The 22329-nt window shown below is 36.0% G+C and overlaps 1 pseudogene; it reads right to left on the reverse strand.

Annotated features, from left to right (window-relative positions):
• Nucleotides 1-225: 225 nt before the first annotated feature.
• On the reverse strand, nucleotides 226-849 carry LOC112409677 (60S ribosomal protein L35a pseudogene; annotated as a pseudogene).
• Between the last annotated feature and the right edge of the window lie 21480 nt (nucleotides 850-22329).

The raw sequence follows: 22329 nt of genomic DNA on the forward strand, positions 1-22329 counted from the left end.
CACTGCCAGTTAAAAAGAACAGTTTCCCTCTCATATCTCTATTGGGATAGGTGATAAATAAATCTGATTGTTTTTTTAAATTTTTTTCTTATTCATCAAATATTTATTACCTTGTATTCAATCAGTACAGTCCTATGCTAGACACTGAGATAAGAATGGTTCTATTTTTTTATTTTATTTTTTACAAGGGAACAAATCCACACTTTTATTTATTTTTCAGTAAGTTTAAATCTTTGACGGGTACAGCATCACACGAATTCTGTGTCCAATGGCCTTAGTAGGAAGGTTGCTTCAGAATTTGGCATGAACCATGCCACTGTTTCCATGAGCACAAGTTATTTTTCCCCAGATTACTCTGTTTTTTTTAGGTTTTCCACCAGGAGTTACTGTGTTGTTCTTTGCTTTGTACACATAAGCACATCTCTTGCCTAGATAGAATTCAGTTTCATCTCAAGCATATATACCTTCAATTTTCAGGAGAGCTGTGTGCTCCCTCTGGTTCCGTAGACACTGCTTATAGCCAGCAAGAATGGCCTTGGACCAGCCTTCCAGACATATTTGTTGTTTTAGAAGTCCTGCTCTCAGCAGGCCTCCACAGGGTCCAAGATGGTTGAAAAAGGAAAGTATTTTTTTAATTTAAATATAAAATTTTATTATGGAAATAACATTTAACATGAGACCTACCTCTTAAAATTTTTTAAATGTACAAATATGTTATTGTTGACTATAGGTACAATATTGTACAGCACCTATTTAGAGATTATTCATAGATACCTCATACAAATGGAATCAAGCCATACCTGTCTTCTGTAACTGGCTTATTTCACTTCGTTTGTCCTTAAGCTTCATTCATATGGTCATGCATTGCAGAATGCCTGTCTTTTTTAAGGCTAAATAATATTCCATTAGATGTATATTCCATAGTTTCTTTACACAGTCATCTGTTAATGGACTTTTAATTGTTTCCACAACTTGGAAATATTGTGAATAGTGCTGCAATGAACATAGGGGTACTAAAACTTTTTGGATCCTGATTTCAATTCTTTTGGATAAATTCTAGAAGTGGAATTGCTGGATCTCAAGGTAATTCTACTTTTATTTTTATTTGGTTTTTTTTAAATAAAAATTGTATATATTTAAGATGCACAGCATGGTGTTTTGAGATATATACATATATATATAGTGAAATGATTACTACATTCAAGTTAATTAACATATCCACCTCCTCACACAGTTAACACGTTGTTGTTGTAAGAGCACCTGAAATCCACTCTCTGAGAAAATTTCCAGTACACAATCCAGTACCATTCACTATAGTTACAATGCTGTAATTAGATCTCCAGATCTTATCCATTCTACATAACGGAAACATCATACCCTTTGACCAACATCTCCCCATTTCCTCCACTTCCCAGCCCCTGGTGAACACTGTTCTACTCTGTTTCTATGTATTCAACTTTTTTAAGATTCGCATATAAATGAGATCAGGCAGTATTTTTCTTTCTGATTCTGGCTTATTTCACTTAGCATAATGTCTTCCATTTTCATGCATGTTGTCGCAAATGGCAGAATCTCCTTCTTTTTTTAAAACTGAGTATTTCATTACATGTACATACAAACATTTCTTTACTCAATCATTCATCAATGGACACTTAGGTTGTTTTTGTATTTCAGCTATTGTGAATAATGCTGCAATGAATATGGGAGCACAGATATCTTTTTGAGGTACTGCTTTAATTTTCTTTGGGTATATACCCAGAACAGGGATTTCTGGATCATAAGGTAGTTCTATTTTTAATTTTTTGAGGAACCTCCATAGTGTTTTCCATAATTGGTATACCAGTTTACAATCCCATCAAAAGTATATAAGGGTCCCCCTTTCTCCACATCCTCCCTAACACTTGTTATATTTTTTGTCTTTTTTTTTTTTTTTTTTTTTTTTCCCACCACCAGGGAAGTCCCTTTTCTGTCTTTTTGATAATGGTTATTTAACTGATGTGAGGTGAGATCTCATTATGATCTTGATTTCCATTCTCTGATGATTAGTGATGTTGAGCACCTTTTCATATATCTAATGGTAATTTGTATATCTTCTTTGGAAAAATGTCTATTCAGCTCTTTTGCCCATTTTTTATTTGAGTTTGTTTTGCTACTGAGTTGTATGAGTTCCTTACATATTTTGGATATCAGATATATGGTTTTCAGTTACATGGTTTATCAGATTTGTGGTTTTCAAATATTTTCTCCCATTCCATGGGTTGCCTTTTCATTTTGTTGATGGTTTCTTTTAGTATGTATAAATGTTTAGTTTGTTTATTTATTTATGCTTTCGTTTCCTAAGCTTTTGGTGTCGTATTCAAAAAATCATTGCCAAGGTCAATGTCAGGGAGGTTTTTCCCCTGTGTTTTCTCTTAGGAGTTTTATGGTTTCAGGTCTTATGTTTAAGTTTTTAATCCATTTTAGTTGATTTTTATGTATAGTGTAAGATAGGGGTCTATAGATCCCTGATTTAAAACAAAATCCTTTCCTTCTTTCTGTGCACCTTTTTTCCCTTTACTTCCTCATTTCCTCCATTCCTTTCTTCCTAATTTGGTCAACAAACTACTAGGTGAAGATGTGAAAAAACTGTCATCCATACAGTGTTACGGGCAGTGCCTAAGGGAGGCTTTCAGAATCTGAGTGAGGTACCAGAGTGTCTGGAGGCTTGGGTGCACTGGTGGTAACCTGGCCTGGTTATTCGAGGATGAGAGAGTTGAGGAAGATGTCTGAAGGTGGAGGTGAGTAGTGGCATCTTATGTGAAAGACTGAAGATTGAGTGGGGTGAGAATGGCATGCATGAGGAGGAGTGAAGTGGTAGTTGCCAGTGTAGGGTATTCAGAAAGCAAGCAGCTTGAGAAGTTTGTCACACCGGTGGCGGAGAGATGGGGAGGGTGGAGAGGAGGGTGACGGTGGCTTTGATATGAGTTGAGTACCTATGAAGGTAAATAATCAAATAGTTATTTATGTTGAGAAAAATTGAGTCCGATTTATTGCTGCTAGAAAAGGGAGTCACAAATATGGAAAAAAAGAAAACTAGAATGAACCCTGTAATGTTAGATTAGATATGGAAATATTAATGTGAATTTATAGTTTTCAACAGATGACAAATAGAAAGAAAAAAGCAAGGAAGATAGGAAGGAAGGGAGGGAAGGAGGGAGGAAGGAAGGAAGATCTGGGGATAGATAATATAATTGTATATAACATAGTTCATATATATCCTAGCTCTGTCCTGAGAGAGCCTGGGAGCAGAGATACTCCAGTAGCAATGAGCATATCTTTCACTCAGATCTTGCTTTATAAATGCCATTCTCCACTAAAAGGAACCAGAGCTCCTTGGAGAAATTTCCGATTCCTGGACTGGGGAAGGGAAGAAACGGATGAGCCAAGAACATTTTGATGTACCAGAAAATAAAGAAATGTTCCCCATATGATAGAACCATGTCAAAAGATACACAAACCAGCCTGAGATCCGCACTGGTCAAATCTGGGACAATTTGAGCATTAAAATAAGTAATAATAGCAACATATTATAATCAATTGAATAAAACAGAAATCCACCAGTACATACAGATATGAATGCATGAGTAAGTGAATGAATGACTAAATGAGCAGAGGTGAAAGATTTTGGTAACAGTGGAATGCCAACTAATAAATAGAGGAGAAAACTACAGAATAAGAAAATCATCTGGCAGTTATCACAGTAATAAGTAACTCAGCCAAAAATATCAATGCATGTAAAACATTTTGGTGAGGGTTAAATGATGCACAAGATATTTCTATAAATTCAAAGAACTTCTGCACAAAATGCTTATCAATTATAAAGGTAAAAGAGAGGATCTTTACAACTGGGGAAACCTGGAAGAAACCATTTAATCACGTGCTAATGTTTAATATCCCCAGCAATGGCACACAGTGAATTTGCTTATCAGTTGATAGAATGCAGTGAGAATAATTTGGTATTACTTTTCTGATACTCCTGCCAAAAATACTTAACTTGAATCTAGTCATGAAGAAAAATCAGACAAACCCAAATTGAGGGACATACTATAAGATAACTGACCTACAATTTTTAAAAGTGTCAAATCATGTAAGTCAAGTAAAGATGGAAGAATAGATCCAATGTGAACAGGACTTAACAGATGTGCCAACTGAATAGAATTGGATTCTTTTCTAGAAAGGATATTATTGGAAAATGGTGAAACTTGAATAAGCTTTGTAGATTAGATGGTAATAATGTACCCATGTTAAATTCCTGATTTTGATGGTAATCACGCAGTTATGTGGAACAATGGCCTTGTTTGTTGGATATTCATACTTATATATTTGGTAGGCGATGGGGCATCAGGTTGGCAACTTAAAATGATTTAGGAAAAATAAAAAATGCTCCTAGTATTATTCTTTTAGCTTTTCATAAGTTTAAAATTACTTTAAAATTTTAAACACACACACGCTACCCACACACAGTAGCACAGATAAAACTGGGGAAATCTGCACAAGATCTGTGGCTTCTATCAATGTTATATCCTGGCTGTGATATTGTACTACAATTTTGAAAAATGTTTCCATTGAGGAAAATTGATTAAAAGGTAAGAAGAAATTTCTGTATCGTTTTTTACAACTCCATGTGAATCTACTATTACCTCTAAAAAATTTAATTATAAAAAAGTTTTAAAATGTTAGATTAAGGGAAGTAATGTTTACTGAGCATAACCTCTCACTGAATCTTTTTTTTACATTACTGTATTTTTTACTGAAGTGTAGTTATTTACAATATTATATTAGTTTCAGGTGTACAACATAATGATTCAATATTTTTATAGATTATACTCCATTTAAAGGTATTATAAAATATTGACTATAGTCCCTGTGCTATACATTACACCCTTGTATCTTATTTAAGACTTTTTTAATTATCATTTTTTAAAAATGATAATTTTTAAATTATCATTTAAAAATTAGTGTAGTTGATTTACAATGTTGTGTTAGTTTCTCTTCTGTACAGCAAAGCGAATCAGTTTACATATACATATATCTACTCTTTTTTAGATTCTTTTCCCATATAGGTCATTACAGAGTATTGAGTAGGTCCTTATTAGTTATTTATTTTATATATAGTCATTGAATCTTTATAATGGCCTATGACAGTAGTATTACGCATATTACACAGATTAAGGAAACAAAGTGAGAGAGTTTAAGTAATGTTCAAAATTTGACTGTTTGTAAATAAAAGAAATGGGATTGGATTAGAATTTTGTCTGGTTTTACAGCTAGAAGAAAATATGACTAGATAAAAATCCAGAAGAAAGATTCTAAATATACCATATCACTGTTACTGATGGAAACTTATTAATAAATGCATGCTTTTGTCAAATATAGGGCTAAAATTGAAAAATTAAATAATACCCACTAAATTCTATGGTCAGGCCATGGGGTAAATAATTTTGATTTATATGATTCCACAAAACTCAAAGTTCAATATAAATCTACAAATAATATTTTCACAATTCAACTACAAAGAGAATCCTAACATCCTAAATGGAACCCAAAGTGCATGAGAAATGTCTGGTATTTTCGTGGCAGACGTTACAATTTATAAACCAAATAGGTAACAGTAAGTATGAAAGCACTTAAGAGGAGTATCTGAGTATAGGAATTAAAATGAGAAATAGGAGTAAAAGTACTGATTATCTAAGTAGGAGATTCTATTCTTTAATATGAGCACGTGTTTAGTGCTGGATCTTAAAGAATACGCTTTGTGAGGGAAGATAGATTCTTCTGTAGAAGATGGAGCATCACAAGGCAAGTGAAGTTATTGCTGGTTATCTGTTCTCTGATGAAAACACTTTCAACACTGGAACTCCAGATGCAGCCCTTAGAAACATGACTTTTTGATAGAAACATTGTAGAAGAGGAATGGCTGTAAAATGGGGAAATACTCCATGTCCATATGTGGAAGCAAATTGGGAGAAGAATTACTGCTTAGCAATAATAAATACTATTAAAAATATTAATTTGAGAGACTAGATCTTTTTCCTGGTCACAGTGAACATATTTCTGACTCTATCTCTGGCCCAAACAATGAAAAAAATAGATTGTGACATCTGAATCCATCCAGGAAAGTTCAAGAATGTAATTAACTTCCTCCTCAAACCTAACATAGAGCTTAGAATATTATTCACTGAAAGTATGCTTCAAAGATGAGGAATCATAATCATAACAGCAGCTGTTAGGTGGGCTTTCCTACATTTTCTAAAGTAACCAGCTAGCAAAACTGATCTAGCTGAAAACCTAAAGACAGTTTGGATATATATACTAATATTTTTTAAAGTTTTTATGTATTTTGTAGGCTACAACTGAAGGATTTTTAAAAATTTTATCTTCTGGGCATTATATTTCAAATGTCCATATTTATCCACCTGGTGTGTGGAGGTAGCCGAGCTAACCTCTTACTTCCTATGAGCATGATTAACTGGGAGATTTAAACCAAAGCCCCTTTTCTACTCTTTTAAAACACAGAGAGTGCTTAACAAAGCTATACTTAGTGTCTATGAGAATTACTATCTAGTGCATTTAAATACTGTGCATTTAAATGAATAATATATAATTTAGGTCAGAATTTCTTTTTACAAAGTTAAGCGTATTAAATACATTTTCCTCTAATCTTCAGTTATTATTCATGCTGATTTTTTCCTCATTCTTGAGTAAAATTAGCTCATCACAAGTCTTTATTGGGTCATCCTGATTTTATGGTACTTGTCACTGGATCCTCATCTGGGAATTAAAATACCTTATTCAAGTATCAAAAATTTTATAGCCTTTTCCTCTATCTTCTGTAGACTTCCACTTCCCCTTATTATCCCTGTATTAAGAGAGACATAAATAATTTCCTCTTAGAAACTATCAGGCAAAGTCGTAACTTACTTTTTAAGTTCCAAGCTTCCCTCTGCTTGTCCACTTCCTTATGTTCGAGCAAAAATCATGTAGCTGAGCAATATAATGGTCTGGCAAAAATGATGATAGTCTTTAAAATTTTTCATATAAATGTTATTTACATGCGTACTTTAAATTTTTTCTCTAGGTGCCCTTCCCAATCAGATACTTCACAAATTGTTTTCACCTCCTCCCACTACTCAAGTCTAAAAAGTTTCTCAGATAACTTGGAGTGTGTTAGGCAACTATATAAATCTTTTTAAACGTTTTTTGAAACAAAGAGGGAAAGTAAGATATTTAAAAGAAAAAAAACTTAGAGATGCTGTGAGACCAGTATAGGCATTATTATGCAAATATTTGGAAAACAACTTTCAGACTGGCAAACACTGATGAGCTTTTTCTCCCCTCACATCTATATTCAGGGAGAATTCTGAAATGCTAAGATTACACAGTCTGGTCATCGACCAATGCCTTCTTTCAGCCCTGCTCTCACAGAGTACCAGATCTTTAGGCAACAATGAAAAATGTCTAAGGTTATGCATTTTATCTTTCCTTTTGCTTTTGAAGCCCCTTTCCTTACGGAGAATTTAGAAAAGTCAGGTTAGGTTTCAAGTACTGTGAAGCTAGGATCTAGATTCTTCCATTCTTTTTAGGCCTTGAGGAAAAGGACAAGTATAATTCTTTTTTTTTTTTTCATATATCCACTCTTATTGTAGATTCTTTTCCCATATAAACCATTGCAGAGTATTGAGTAGAATTCCCTGTGCTGTACACTAGGTTCTTATTAGTTATCTGTTTTATTTATAGTAATGTGTATATGACGATCCCAATCTCCCAGTTTATCCCTCCCCCCCATCATACCCTGGTAACCATAAGTTTATTTTCTGCATCTGTGACTCTAGTTCTGTTTTGTAAATAAGTTCATTTGTATGCTTTTTTCAGATTCCACATATAAGCGATATCATATGATATTTCTCTTTCTGTGTCTGACTTCACTCAGTATGACAATCTCTAGGTCCATCCATGTTGCAAATAATATTAATTTGTTCTTTTTTATGGCTGAGTAGTATTCCATTATATATATGTACCACATCCTCTTTATCCATTCCTCTATTGATGGACATCTAGGTTGCTTCCATGACCTGGCTATTGTAAATAGTGCTACAGTGAACATAGGGGTGCATGCATCTTTTCGAATTATGGTTTTCTCTAGGTATATGCCTAGGAGTGGGATTGCTGGGTCATATGGTAGTTCTATTTTTAGTTTTTTAAGGAATCTCCATACTGTTCTCCATAGTGGCTGTACCAATTTACATTCCCACCAACAGTGTAGAAGGGTTCCCTTTTCTCCACACCCTCTCCCGCGTTTGTTGTTTGTAGATTTTTTGATGATGGCCATTCTGACTGGTGTGAGGTGATACCTCACTGCAATTTTGATTTGCATTTCTCTAAGAATTAGCAATGTTGAGCATCTTTTCATGTGCTTTTTGGCCATCTGTACGTCTTCTTTGGAGAAATGCCTATTTTGATCTTCCACCCATTTGTTTGATTGGGTTGTGGGTTGTTTTTTTTTTTTTTGATATTGAGCTACATGAGATATTTGTGTATTTTAGAGATTAATCCCTTGTCAGTTACTTCATTTGCAAATATTTTTTCCCATCTTAAGATTTCCGCAGCTGGCAGGTTGAACTAACAATTGGTGAAGAGATAGGATTTGGGTCAGATGCCCAGCCAGGGACAAATAGTTGTATTTGTTGAGGGCATACCCTTTATCCTATCCTTTGGAAACATAAGAGTCATCACAGGTAAGTGGATGCGAATCTAAGTCCAGTAGAGGCAAGGGCACAGCATCTGGTGAAGCTAGCAAGATGGGACTCCCAAATCTGGAAAATGATGGACGATTTTCCATATTGAGTGTCATTTGTTGTTTGAGAACAGCAATTCTCTTGACTAATAAAAATCTTTAGCGAGGGAAATGCTGAAATGTGATCTTATTTTCTTAGGTTTTTAGATTGAGATGCCAGGAAGACAAGAAGTAAATGTTATTCTGAAGGTTGTGTCACCCAGAGAGAAATGAATAAATAACTGTCACAGGACACTGATTCTGGGCTCATTAACAGAAAGAAACAAATTAACATTTCCTCACATGAGATAAGGCTTCTTTTCTATTGATAAGAAGAATTTTAATTATCTATTGCCTAAGATAATTCAGAAACTTTTAGAAAAACAAAACACCGGTGAACATGAAAAGCAAAAATACTTTGCATCCTATAAATTTCTATTTCAGTTCTTGTTAATATTTATGCATATATTTTTACACACATAATTTGTTGAAACATATACTCATTTTGACTCCTGAAATTTATAGAATATTTATATTTCCATGTAACAATATAATTCTAGAGCCTTTTAATATATTATTTATTATAATATTATTCATGTAGTCTGATTCTCAAAAGTATTTTTGCACCTAACCAGATTGCACTGAAGTAGGAATGAGCCAGTACATACTGCCATAAGTTGAGATAGCACTGTGTATTACCGAAATTTATTTTTGAAGTCTTAACTGCAATATGTAATGGTAACAAAATTGCTTTTATTTGTGTTTCTATGTATTTTTTTAATATGGTTGGTGATTTCTATTATTATGGGTAAGCTTTTTTTAAATTATAATAAGCACTTATTTAGCAGACTGTGGCTGGTAACTTTATATATTTGTGTGTGTGTTTGTATTTGAGATCAAAATTTTATCAGTTATAGTGTCATATATTTTGTCATTTACACGTGTCATTACTCTAATTTACAACAATTATTTCCATTTTTATATCCTTAAACATTCATTGGCTGTGTTTCTTTTTTTTTTGCAGTATGTGGGCCTCTCACTGTTGTGGCCTCTCCCGTTGCGGAGCACAGACTCCGGACGCGCAGGCTCAGCGGCCATGGCTCACGGGCCCAGCCGCTCCCTGGCGTGTGGGATCTTCCTGGACCGGGGCACGAACCCGTGTCCCCTGCATTGGCAGGCAGACTCTCAACCACTGTGCCACCAGGGAAGCCCCTAGATCATTCTTTTAAAAAGTTTTTCCCTATGCATTCAGCTGCTTAAGGTTCCATAGATGTTAATTAAAATGCAGATATCCAGGCCCCAACAAACTTATTGAATTAATTTCTGTGGTGGAGCCTTGGGTAGAATTCCTAACACGTTCCCCAGGTGATACTTATATATACTAAAAATGAAAACCAAGGTTGTAGAAGTTTTCTTTTTCTATTCTAATATCAGTAAGGCCAAATATAGTGAGTTGTTATTATATAGTTACCCGGCTATACTCACATCATAGCAGTGACCAACATGAGAAATGATTTTATTTATTTGTTTATGCATCTATTTTCTATCTCCTGCCTTTCAGATAAGTGCTGCATGAAAGATGTGTGACCTCTTTCATTTCACCCCTGTACCCAGTGCTTAGAACATGGCCAGGTACATAATTACAACTGTCAAATGAATATGTGTACTGATTGCTCTTAGGCTTTGGGCACTTCTGTATAAGTATGCTATTCTTCAATAAAATTGTAAATTAAGGAAACTTACATAACATATGCCTAGTAAATGTTTCCTTGTATATTACTGTGGGTGAAGGAACTAATTTCTTTATTTCAAATCTCTGGACAGGATATCTCACAATCTCCAGGTTATTGATGTGAAAAAATAACATATCCTTAAATATTAATTGTTTTTTTAATGTTCTTTAATTTGGGTAGTACCTCCTACCATCACTTCATTTGCTGGTCCTGTCACTAGAACATGCTGAGCTCACCCCTGCTTCAGGGCCTTTGAACTTGCTCTTTTTCGTGCCTGGAATGATCTTCTCTCAAGTTTGTACATGGTTCTCTGCTTCTTGTTATTTGGTTCTCTTACTAAAATATCCTCACAGGGGCCTTTCCTGACCACCCTGACAAAGGTAACCACCTTCTTAGAAACCACTAGTTATGGTTTTTTCACAAACTTCAGCTCCTAGAGAGCATTGTAAACAATTGCAAAACATCATTTGGTCCTTATTTTTCTTCACAGAGGATTTTTCTGCACTTTCTCCTATCTTTAACTTAACTATTATGAACTTTTATGAGTATTTTTCCTTTGATGATTAAAGTTAGTGCAGATCCTTTATGCTACTATGGGGGGCACAGTTTTAGCTTTTGGAACTGAAACAGGAGTAAGGAACACATAGGATATAGGCACCATCAAATGGGCACATGTACTATGTACCAACATTGTCCTAGGTGCTAGGAATGTAACAGTAAAGAGTGAATAGGTAGATTTAGGGGAAGCATGAACCTAAGGACCAGGACAACCTTCATAAGACAGGGTATTGCAACTCAAATAAGGGAAAACATAAAGATATGCTTCTGAGGAATAATAACAGACAAAAGTGGCAAGGAAAGTGAGAGACACAGGGAGGTTACAAAGTAGGTCCAGATGAATTCTTGAGGATAGCCTTATATTGTACTATGGTAGGGTTTCTTTTGAAATTATGTGCAAAATCTTGCTGCCATTGTCATAGCACTTGAACCCAACATCCGATATATTTCCAGTGTTATTCCCTTCCTGTTACTGCCAGTGTGAGTTCTGGTCCTCTTGGCATGGTAGTGATAAAAGGATGCCGTAAGGTATAGAGGGATTTCTAGATGGATCATGATTTCTCAGGTTTTCTCTCCAAAACAATGCAATTTCCTAAACACTGCAGCTAGTTGTGTTACAGCAAGATTTCAGTATTGCTCAGATGACAGATTTGTTTTACATTCTCAGGTGAGATGCTGAGTGTGATGTGGTTAGGCTGAAAGGGATTCATGCAAAATAGGATACGGGTTCATTACAGACTTGAGAGAAATTTGAGATGGAATGTAGTTGGTGATTTTTGTGCAATTTCTGTTAGATGGATGAAGTAAAAATGATGGCAAGGGAGCCAGACTTGCCCCTTGGTATTAGAGTGTTCCCTGGGAGCCTGTCATCAAGCGGAGGATGGTTTTTATTCTAATTTTACTTGTGTGAAGTGGTCAGGACAACTTACTCAGTTCTTGACCAGGTGATCATATTTATAAGCTATGTCTCCACATGATTCAGGCTCTGCAAAAATCATGTTAAAAGGAAACACAGGGCTTCCCTGGTGGCGCAGTGGTTGAGAGTCTGCCTGCCGATGCAGGGGACACGGGTTCGTGCCCCGGTCCGGGAAGATCCCACATGCCGCAGAGCGGCTGGGCCCGTGAGCCATGGCCGCTGAGCCTGCGCGTCCGGAGCCTGTGCTCCGCAGTGGGAGGGGCCACAACAGTGAAAGGCCCGCGTACCGCAAAAAAAAAAAGAAACACAAATCTCACTCCAGAAACCTTGAGGCATCATTTTTGCTTTTCACCTTCTTAACAAGTCCAGCCAGGCATTTTATTCTACCTGTGACACAGGAAGTTTACCATAAATGCTTTCAGACATAATTTCCTCTTTCGATATTATACATTTATGAAAACCACACACACACAAAGCAAAAGTAAAACTTTCCTGTTCCTTCATGTCACTCCACTCCTCTATTTCACTAGCTCCTCCCTACCTCTTAACCCTCATTCAACACACTCTCATGCACCTTGTCCACCACATCTCACTCTTACCAAACCCTCTACCCTTCCTTTACTCTAGGTACAGCTACTGGGAAAGCACAGTCTCACAGACAGCTTGCTGTTTGGACTTGGGGCTACAGGGAAGAGGTCAGTAGATTGCCTTTTAAACAAGAATCTTTGGAATTCTGGTGAGAAGGGCTGCAAATACAGGCATATTGATAATTTGGGGTTTTTTTCTATTGCATTGCTATTATGGGACTAACATAGATAGCTTTGGGAATTTGAGGATGAAGCCATAAGATGAGGGAAATAGAGTGTTCTCGGTATATATGGAAAGAGTGTGCTATCATAAACATTTTGCAATGAGCAATAGAGTAGCCTAGTTGATATAGTTGAATTGTTCATTGGGTATATAGCACCAATTCAAGAGTTCACTTACAATGCTTAGTCTTCATCTTACAAGGAGAGGTAAAAACATGATACATGAAATTTAGTTTGAAAAAGGACTGAAGGGAACATCCTAAAACTAGGAGAGTTAGAGTTAGATATTCTATGGTTAAAAAGCCATAACTCCAGAGTATTTCTGAAGGTATGGTACGAAGAAAGTCATCTTCCAAACAACGTTTACATTCACAGGAAGAATCTCATGGTTCTGGGATGGAAACTGATCCATGATGAAATTTGAGGATAAAGATGATGGGGGGATGGAGGTGCAGAGGTAGAGGAAAGAACTAAGCATGGGTCAAAAATGGCTTCCAGATTCCTAATTCTGTCCTAGTAGCAAGATATAATTTGACCATTAAAAAAAAACTTAGAAAAAGCAATGTGGACAAATGCAATTTTATAGAACATAATTTCATTGAAAGCAATTTAGTTAAAAGCAAGTTGGTCAGCAGGTCATTTTGGCTGAAATGATGATGGGGTTTAAATGAAAATTCCTGGACACTGCTTTTTTTTAGTCTTAGTTATTTTTGGTACACCATGGGGCACTTTGCAGACCTTCATACATCATTACATATTCTTTTCCAGTTTATAGGCCTTTTTCTGCTTTTTTGCTTTTTAATATTTAACATCATTTCAGTCATGTTTTTTTCATGTTTAACCAATTCTCCTTATTCTCTATCTTTTTGCTTTTACATTTCTAATTCATATTAAAATTATTCCTGCACACTCTGTTTAAGATAAGAAGATGTTAGAATAAAATAAATATCTAACATTTGGTAAATTGCCTAAATAACTGTAGGTTACAAAATAATGGTATGATCCCATTTCTACTGAAAAGTAAGACACAAATATTTATATAATATATAATAAACATACTTTGTATTTTAGAAAAGAATCTGTACAGATAATGAAATGTTAATAGATATTTTGGATAGGTAAAATTCTAGGGTTTTTTGTGCTCCTTTTTGTATTTTTCTATTTTAAAATATTAAAAAATTGTATTTTCAAAATAAAAAAACTACATTTTTCTATTTCTAAAATAAAGCATACATTTCTGTCAAAATATGGAAAAATAGAAAAAAGCTAATAATGAGTCATTAATTAAAAAAGAATTGAAGGAACTTCTCTGATGGCACAGTGGTTAAGAATCCGCCTGCCAATGCAGGGGACACGGGTTCAAGCCCTGGTCCAGGAAGATCCCACATGCTGCGGAGCAACTAACCCCGTGCATCACAACTACTGAAGCCTGCATGCCTAGAACCCGTGCTCCGCAACAAGAGAAGCCAGCACAATGAGGAGCCCGTGCACTGCAACAAAGAGTAGCCCTGCTCGCCACAACTAGAGAAAGCCTGTGTACAGCAATGAAGATCCAACGCAGCCATAAATAAATAAATAAGTTAATTAATTAAAAAAAAAAGAAGATGTGGTACATATATATAGTAGAATATTACTCAGCCATAAAAAGGAACGAAATTGGGTCATTTGTAGAGACATGGATGGACCTAGAGACTGTCATACAGAGTGAAGTAAGTTAGAGAAAAACATTGTATATTAATGCATATATGTGGAATCTAGAAAAATGATACAGTTGAACTGGCTTGCAAGGCAGAAATAGAGACATGGATGTAGGGGACAAACGTATGCACACCAAGGGCGGAAAGTGGGAGTGGGTGGTGTGATGAATTGGGAGATTGGGATTGACATATATACACTAATATGGATTAAATGGATAACTAATAAGAACCTGCTATATAAAAAAATAAATAAAATTCAAAAAAATAATTAATTAAAAAAAACTGAAACTTGAAGGATGGGATTTTTCTACTTTAAAAATAACAATTTAAAGACAGTTATGCCTATTCTGCTTATCTGACTATGTTTCACTTTTTGTGCAAGGGAAAAAATTAAGCAGGAATTTTTTTTAAACTAAGCCACTTTTGTTTGATGTTTCTCTATGAAAACTGAAAGAGTGGACATAGTTATCTAAGACTGGATCAGAAATACAGGTAAAAAATAGGGAAATAAGCAGATAATGCCTGAAAATTGGTATTGCAAAATTAGAGAAAGATTTTACTTAGAAAACTCTAACATATAGCAAAAATTTAAACTTTCCACAACATGAAACAAAATAGCCTAGATAAATTATGGTAAGTTAAGGATTAATGCTATATCATTTCTACTAACAAATAAAATATAAATATGTACATATTATATAATACACACTGCATTTTAGAACATGGTCTGTACAAATATTTAAAAGGATAATAGGTGGTTGCACAATATTTAACAAAAGAATACTTGAAAAACCAGTTCCTATATACATTCATTTTTAACAGTTCTCATACATATTAATTTTTGAACAAACTGCTGGAGTTGAATAGCTGGGTTTCAGCTAACCTGCATTCGGCCAAATTTAAGCAATTTTTTCCTGCCAGCTACATCATTGATTGTATGACACATTAGGCAATGCTGGGATACTAGAAATCATAGCTAATCTAGAGAACAAATCTTACAGGATCTGACAGAGGTAACTGAAATGGGAAGAGACAGAGTACACGCCATGAGAATTTACTAGGGGGACATACTGAAAAACACATAACTGAATTTAAAGGAATCTTCTGAATATGTTCTGTATGTTGAGGGAAGAGGTACATAATTTCTAGGCCCCTGAGTCTGTGGACTTGGTAGGGTTTTTTTCCCCCCTTTGGGAAAATGTAATGTCCAAGTATCTTTAGTACATACTGTTCACTCCTGTAAAAGGAGGCATGTATAAGGATATTCACACCAGGATGATGTAAAATACATACATACACACTACTATATATAAAATAGATAACTAATAAGGACCTACTGTATAGCACAGGGAACTCTGCTCAATACTCTGTAATGGCCTATATGGGAAAAGAATCTAAAAAGAAGAGTGGATATATGTATATGTATAACTGAATCACTTTGCTGTACACCTGAAACTAACACAACATTGTAAATCAACTATACTCCAATAAAATTTTTAAAAAATAAAATATATACACAGATAGATGTAAATATTATAAATTTTCACCAGTAAGTGAATGGCTAGATAATATCCCAAACTATATAAAAAGCTACTCTGTGGCAGTTCAATGGTAAAGACCTGAAAATATAAACATGGAAACATCTTTAAGACATGTTATTATGAGAAAATAATTTTGCAGAAATATTTATATGATTCCATTTGTATTAAAACTACAAAACTGTCCTAAATGTTCTAACTTTTTATCCATTTATGAATGTATCTATGTAAATGCATAGAAAAACATTCTAAAGTTACAAAGTACACTGTTTTCATTCCTTCTGGGGAGGGAAAAAAGATTGGTGGCAACAGTGGAGGGTTTGCATTTTTACCAAATATACTTCAGTATTGTTTGCATTGATTATAAATAAATATATTTCTGTATTACTAGCAGATGTAACAAGTCTAGAAAACTTGAGTAGCTCAAATAAAGAACTAAGTGGAAGAACATTTAATATTTTAAATCTTTTAGATACCTAAATCTAATTGAGTCTTCAAAGTGTTATCTCCTCTAAAAGATATAACCTCCCCACCCCTCCCAAACCTACCACAGGGAGGAAAGGAGAAGGCAAGGGTGAAGATAACAATTACTGAAAATCTACGACATGTTCAGGAATTTCTTATGCTTACAAGGATTTGCTTCTCATAAGAGGTAGAGCCAGGAATTATATCCCTAGAACTACTTGGGTTGAGGTAGGCTAAATATTACCGTAGTATTTCCATGTTTTAGACATGAATTGAAAAATATTAGAATTTTCATTGAGTCAGAAAAAGAATTCTCATAAGCGTTTCCTTTGTATGACTTTTCCCTAGAAAGTGTTGAGTGATGATCATAGCTAATCAATTAGGACGTAATGGCTAGCTAGTTGAAGTTTTCTTTCAACGATGAATACATTTAAGTACCTCACGTTGATGAATTCTTGTCTACATATGCAAGAGGGATTAGGCAATTACCCAATAAATCAGGGTGATAAACCTATTACAGAGTAAAGATGGGGGTGAGGGTTATTTCTGTTTCTAAGATTGATGGCTTATATTAGTTAAATTTACTATCTTCTTAGTTTTTCCTAGCACGGGATAACCAAACAAATACTTTCCTTAATGGGTCAAGGTTTTGCCTGTAGAAGGTCTTCAATGAGTAATTGTTGCAAGAAATTGAACTTGACATAGGGATGTTTTCAAAACACTTTGTATTCATCTAAAGTGCTATCATTTTGTCTGCTTGATAACATTTGTTCCATGTACTACTGCATTTAATATACTCTTTTTTTTTTTTTTTTTTTTTTTTTTACGGTACACGGGCCTCTCACTGTTGTGGCCTCTCCCATTGTGGAGTACAGGCTCCAGACGCACAGACTCAGCGGCCATGGCTCACAGACGCAGCCACTCCACGGCATATAGGATCTTCCCAGACTAGGGCATGAACCCGTCCCCTGCATCGGCAGGCGGACCCTCAACCACTGCGCCACCAGGGAAGTCCTAATATACTCTTTAAAAGGTAAAAAATACGTTTTTACTGAATTAGTCAACAATTAATTTTTGAAAAAGAAGATGGCAGAGAGTAACAAACCTATGGAGGAAGCTCTTGAATAGTTTGATTCAAACTTGAACAATGAATAGACAACTAAAAACAAATTCACCCAGACATCTTCTACACAAGCTCTTCAGAAACTTCCTAGTTTGAGGGTGCCTAGGTGGCTTATGCATTGTTCACATTTTTCTCTATATCAGTATTATACAGCTTATCACATACATCTCAGATCTAAAGTGAATGTTCATTTCTCCCAGCCTTTTCTAGTGTGCACTACTACACCATCCTTATCTTAAAGGAAAGAGAAAACCCAAAGTAATCTGCAAACCACTGGGATGAATAAGGTGATTGAATAGCGTGGCTAAGTAGAAGAGTCAAGGTACTAAAGTCAATTTTATTTTTATATACTAGCAAATAATGTTTAGAATTGCTAAATAAAAGATACTACATACAAGGGCAGGAAAAATGTATCATAGGAATAAAACTAAAAGCAATGTACCAGTCTCTTATAAAGAATAGTATGACATTAGCTAAAAGACATCAAAGAAGACCTAAATAAATGGAAACTCAGACCATGTACATTGATAGGGAGAGCTCGATATCATAAATATGTCAGTTTACCCCCAAATTGATCCAGAGGTTCTTGGTATTGCCAGTAAAATTTTCAAAACAGTTTTTCATGGAACCAATATGATTTAACCAAACGTATATGTGAGGAGCAAAGGGCCATAATGATCAATCACACCTACAGCAGAAGGTTGGGTCAGGAATACCTGCCCTACCAAATATAATTCTTATTAAAAGGCTATTATTATTAATATAGTGGATATTGATGCAGAATAGATGAATGCAGATAGATGAATGCAATGAACAAAGAATCCAGAAGAAACCATATGTATATAGAAATATTAAAGTATGACAGAAATGAAATTGTTGATCAGTGGACTGGTTTTGGAAGTTAGCTAAAAATCAGTTCCAGGTTGATCAAAATATTATGTGACAAGACTATAAAACTCTTAGAGGAAAACATAGGCAGAACATTCTATGACATAAATCAGAGCAAGATCCTTTTTGACCCACCTCCTAGAGTAATGGAAATAGAAACAAAAATAAACAAATGGGACCTAATGAAACTTAAAAGTTTTGCACAGCAAAAGAGAACATAAACAAGACGAAAAGACAGCCCTCAGAATGGGAGAAAATATTTGCAAATGAAGCAACTGACAAAGGATTAATCTCCAAAATATACAAGCAGCTCATGCAGCTCAATATCAAAAAAACAAACAACCCAATCCAAAAATGGGCAGAAGACCTAAATAGACATTCCTCCAAAGAAGATATACAGATTGCCAACAAACACATGAAAGGATGCTCAACATCACTAATCATTAGAGAAATGCAAATCAAAACTACAATGAGGTATCACCTCACACCAGTCAGAATGGCCATCATCAAAAAAAAAAAAAAAAATCTACAAACAATAAATGTGTTAGAGGGTGTGGAGAAAAGGGAACCATCTTGCACTGTTGGTGGGAATGTAAATGGATACAGCCACTATGGAGAACAGTATGGAAGTTCCTTAAAAAACTAAAAATAGAACTACTATACTACCCAGCAATCCCACTACTGGGCATATACCCTGAGAAAACCATCATTCAAAAAGAGTCATGTACCACAATGTTCACTGAAGCTCTGTTTACAACAGCCAGGACATGGAATCAACCTAAGTGTCCATCGACAGATGAATGAATAAAGAAGATGTGGCACATATATACAATGGAATATTACTCAGCCATAAAAAGAAACAAATTGAGTTATTTGTAGTGAGGTGGATGGACCTAGAGTCTGTCATACAGAGTGAAGTAAGTCAGAAAGAGAAAAACAAATACCATATGCTAACACATATATATGGAATCTAAAAAAAAAAATACGTTCCGAAAAACCTAGGGGCAGGACAGGAATAAAGACGCAGGCATAGAGAATGGACTTGAGGACATGGGGAGAGGGAGGGGTAAGCTGGGACGAAGTGAGAGAGTGGCATGGACATACATACACTACCAGATGTAAAACAGATAGCTAGTGGGAAGCAGCCGCATAGCACAGGGAGATCAGCTCGGTGCTTTGTGACCACCTAGAGGGCTGGGGTAGGGAGGGTGGGAGGGAGACGCAAGAGGGAGGAGATATAGGGATATATGTACATGTATAGCTGATTCACTTTGTTATACAGCAGAAACTAACACACCATTGTAAAGCAATTATACTCCAATAAAGATGCTAAAAAATAAAAAGCAAAAACTCACGAATCTCTTTTTTTATGTCATTTCAATGTCTATATACTAGCATATCCAAAAAACGAGTGAGTTACTGTTGGATTTATACTTGGTTTTCCTTTTTTAGAAAAAAATTTCTCATTAAAAAAAGCATACCGTAGTGCAATATAAAGTCGTTAGCATCAGGTAAGAGGTGTGTGGTGCATTGGTGGCTGGACTCCCTTGGGTGTGAGCAGGTCTCGCGTATGTTACGTGCAGAGCTCGTTCTTCACAGAGGAAGCTTGTGAGCTGTGCTGCTTCCCCGCTACTCCTTGAAACAGTGAGCAAGACCAGCTGGGGGCCCAGCGTGTTTGGGAGCCGGATGGTGAGCAGAGCATCAGCCAGATGGACACGGTTCAGTACAAACGGAGCCATTGGCCCGGGGCACCAATGGGGATGGGCCATTCCTCTGCCTCACGTTTCAGTGTATCCAGCCCAAGGAGGGATGACACAGCACAATCTAATTGAAAAACAGACAATGTATCCAAACTGAGATCTCCAAGGGTCAATCCTTCTTCATGTTGAGAATTAGTGGTTGGGTGAAGCCACACTTCAAAGCCTTGGTCACTGAACATCAGCAAGTTTATTTTTAGGGGTTTTTTTTTTGTTTGTTTGTTTTTGTTTTTGCGGTACGTGGGCCTCTCACCACCGCGGCCTCTCCCGCTGTGGAGCACAGGCTCCGGACGCGCAGGCTCATTGGCCATGGCTCACGGGCGCAGCAGCTCTGCGGCATGTGGGATCTTCCAGGACCAGGGCACGAACCCGTGTCCCCTGAACCGGCAGGCGGACTCTCAACCACTGCGCCACCAGGGAAGCCCAGCAAGTTTATTTTTAAATCATTATTTCTTTCACTGTGACACTTCTGACTGGAAATCATTGCTGTGGCAGAATAGCAAGTCACATATTGAGCTACAAATAAAATATGCTATTTTTTTTTTTTTTTTTTTTACTATTTTATAAAGAATTTCACAGCAGAAGAAGCTAATATCACTGATTTGGAAGAAGAATGATAGGGAAAACACTTGTGTTGGGGACTTACTAATTTTGACAGCTCTTTTAAAAGCAAGCAGAAGGCATTATTGCTGAGACAGCTTCAAGGAGCTCTTTATCATTTAAAGAAAGCATGCAAGAACTAAAAGTGGTTGGGCTAAGACTTGGGAGAACCAAGGAATTATGAGAATAAAAAAGAAAAAACAGGTAAAAAGTCTCTTCTATTACATCTGAGAAGCTTAGAATGAAATAACTTCTCTTAGATAATGGGAGAGAACAGTTTGATGCAGACAGAAAATGGTACCAAGTGCTCATTACTTTTTTTTTTTTTTTTTTTTTTAAAAGACTCTCAACCACTGCGCCACCAGGGAAGCCCGCTCATTACTTTTAACTGTGCAATTTAAATACTCAAGTGCATCAATGGAAGGAAGATTTAAATAGCAAGCTTCATTGCTATTTGTTTCTAAAAGAAAACGATCCCTACAGATTACCACATTTCATTCAAGTCAACATGGGGATGAACAGCAATTTTGCAGTTTGAGAAGAGGGGCATGTGGGAAAACTGAAATGTGAACAAAACAACAGTGGGGCTTTCTTTTATTGTTTATTGGTGCTTTGGCGATTCCCTGCAGCTTTGTCTTTCATGGTTGCTTAATAAATAGAAATACAGTATGTAGCCTCCACGTTTGGGTGGTGATTCACAGAATGACACTAATTGACTTAAGGGACCCTGCCTGGCTTAGTCCAGGGAGCACAGGTTCCAAGCATCTGAAACCACATTGACAATTTTTCCAAAGGCCAAGGGCTTGAGTTATTTTTGCTAATCATTTACATAGACCGGCTTAAATTATGCAGCCATCTGTATTCTTACACACTGAGATTGAGTAAAATGAATTTGCAGTCTTGAAAGCGTTCATCCTTGATATCCCCTTCACGCTGATTTTTATTCTTTTCAAACAACTGTAGAGCCTGGGCCACACTTAACACTGTACATCCAGAAACCCATCCATCTTCATTTGCTTTGCTGCCCACCACTATGCCTTCTCCGTACTGTCCACCCAAACTACTATGGGCACTTCATAATATTGCTGGGCAAGCAGGCTCTGGAGTGAGGCTGCCTGGGTTAAAATCTCCACTCTATTGTTTGCTGGTGTGTAATGTTGGGCAAATGACTTCATTACTCTGTGTTTAATTCCTCAATTTGGAAATTTCTAAGGAAAAGAATACATTCTCATAAGATCACTGTGAGGAAGAAATGAACTCAGCATGTCGCTTTGCATACAGTAAGTACTCAATAAGTGGTAGGTATACTTAGCAACATTGTTATTCTATTCCACCCTAGATGGAATGACTTTCTTCCGGTAGATCTGACTCCCTCGATTGTGATGAGTGTCAGCTATTAGTGAAGAAAGTAGAAGTAGGAGGCCACAGTGTTT

This window comes from Neophocaena asiaeorientalis, unplaced genomic scaffold, assembly GCF_003031525.2.
Source record: "Neophocaena asiaeorientalis asiaeorientalis breed wild unplaced genomic scaffold, Neophocaena_asiaeorientalis_V1.1 scaffold521, whole genome shotgun sequence".
Classification (NCBI taxonomy): domain Eukaryota; kingdom Metazoa; phylum Chordata; class Mammalia; order Artiodactyla; family Phocoenidae; genus Neophocaena; species Neophocaena asiaeorientalis.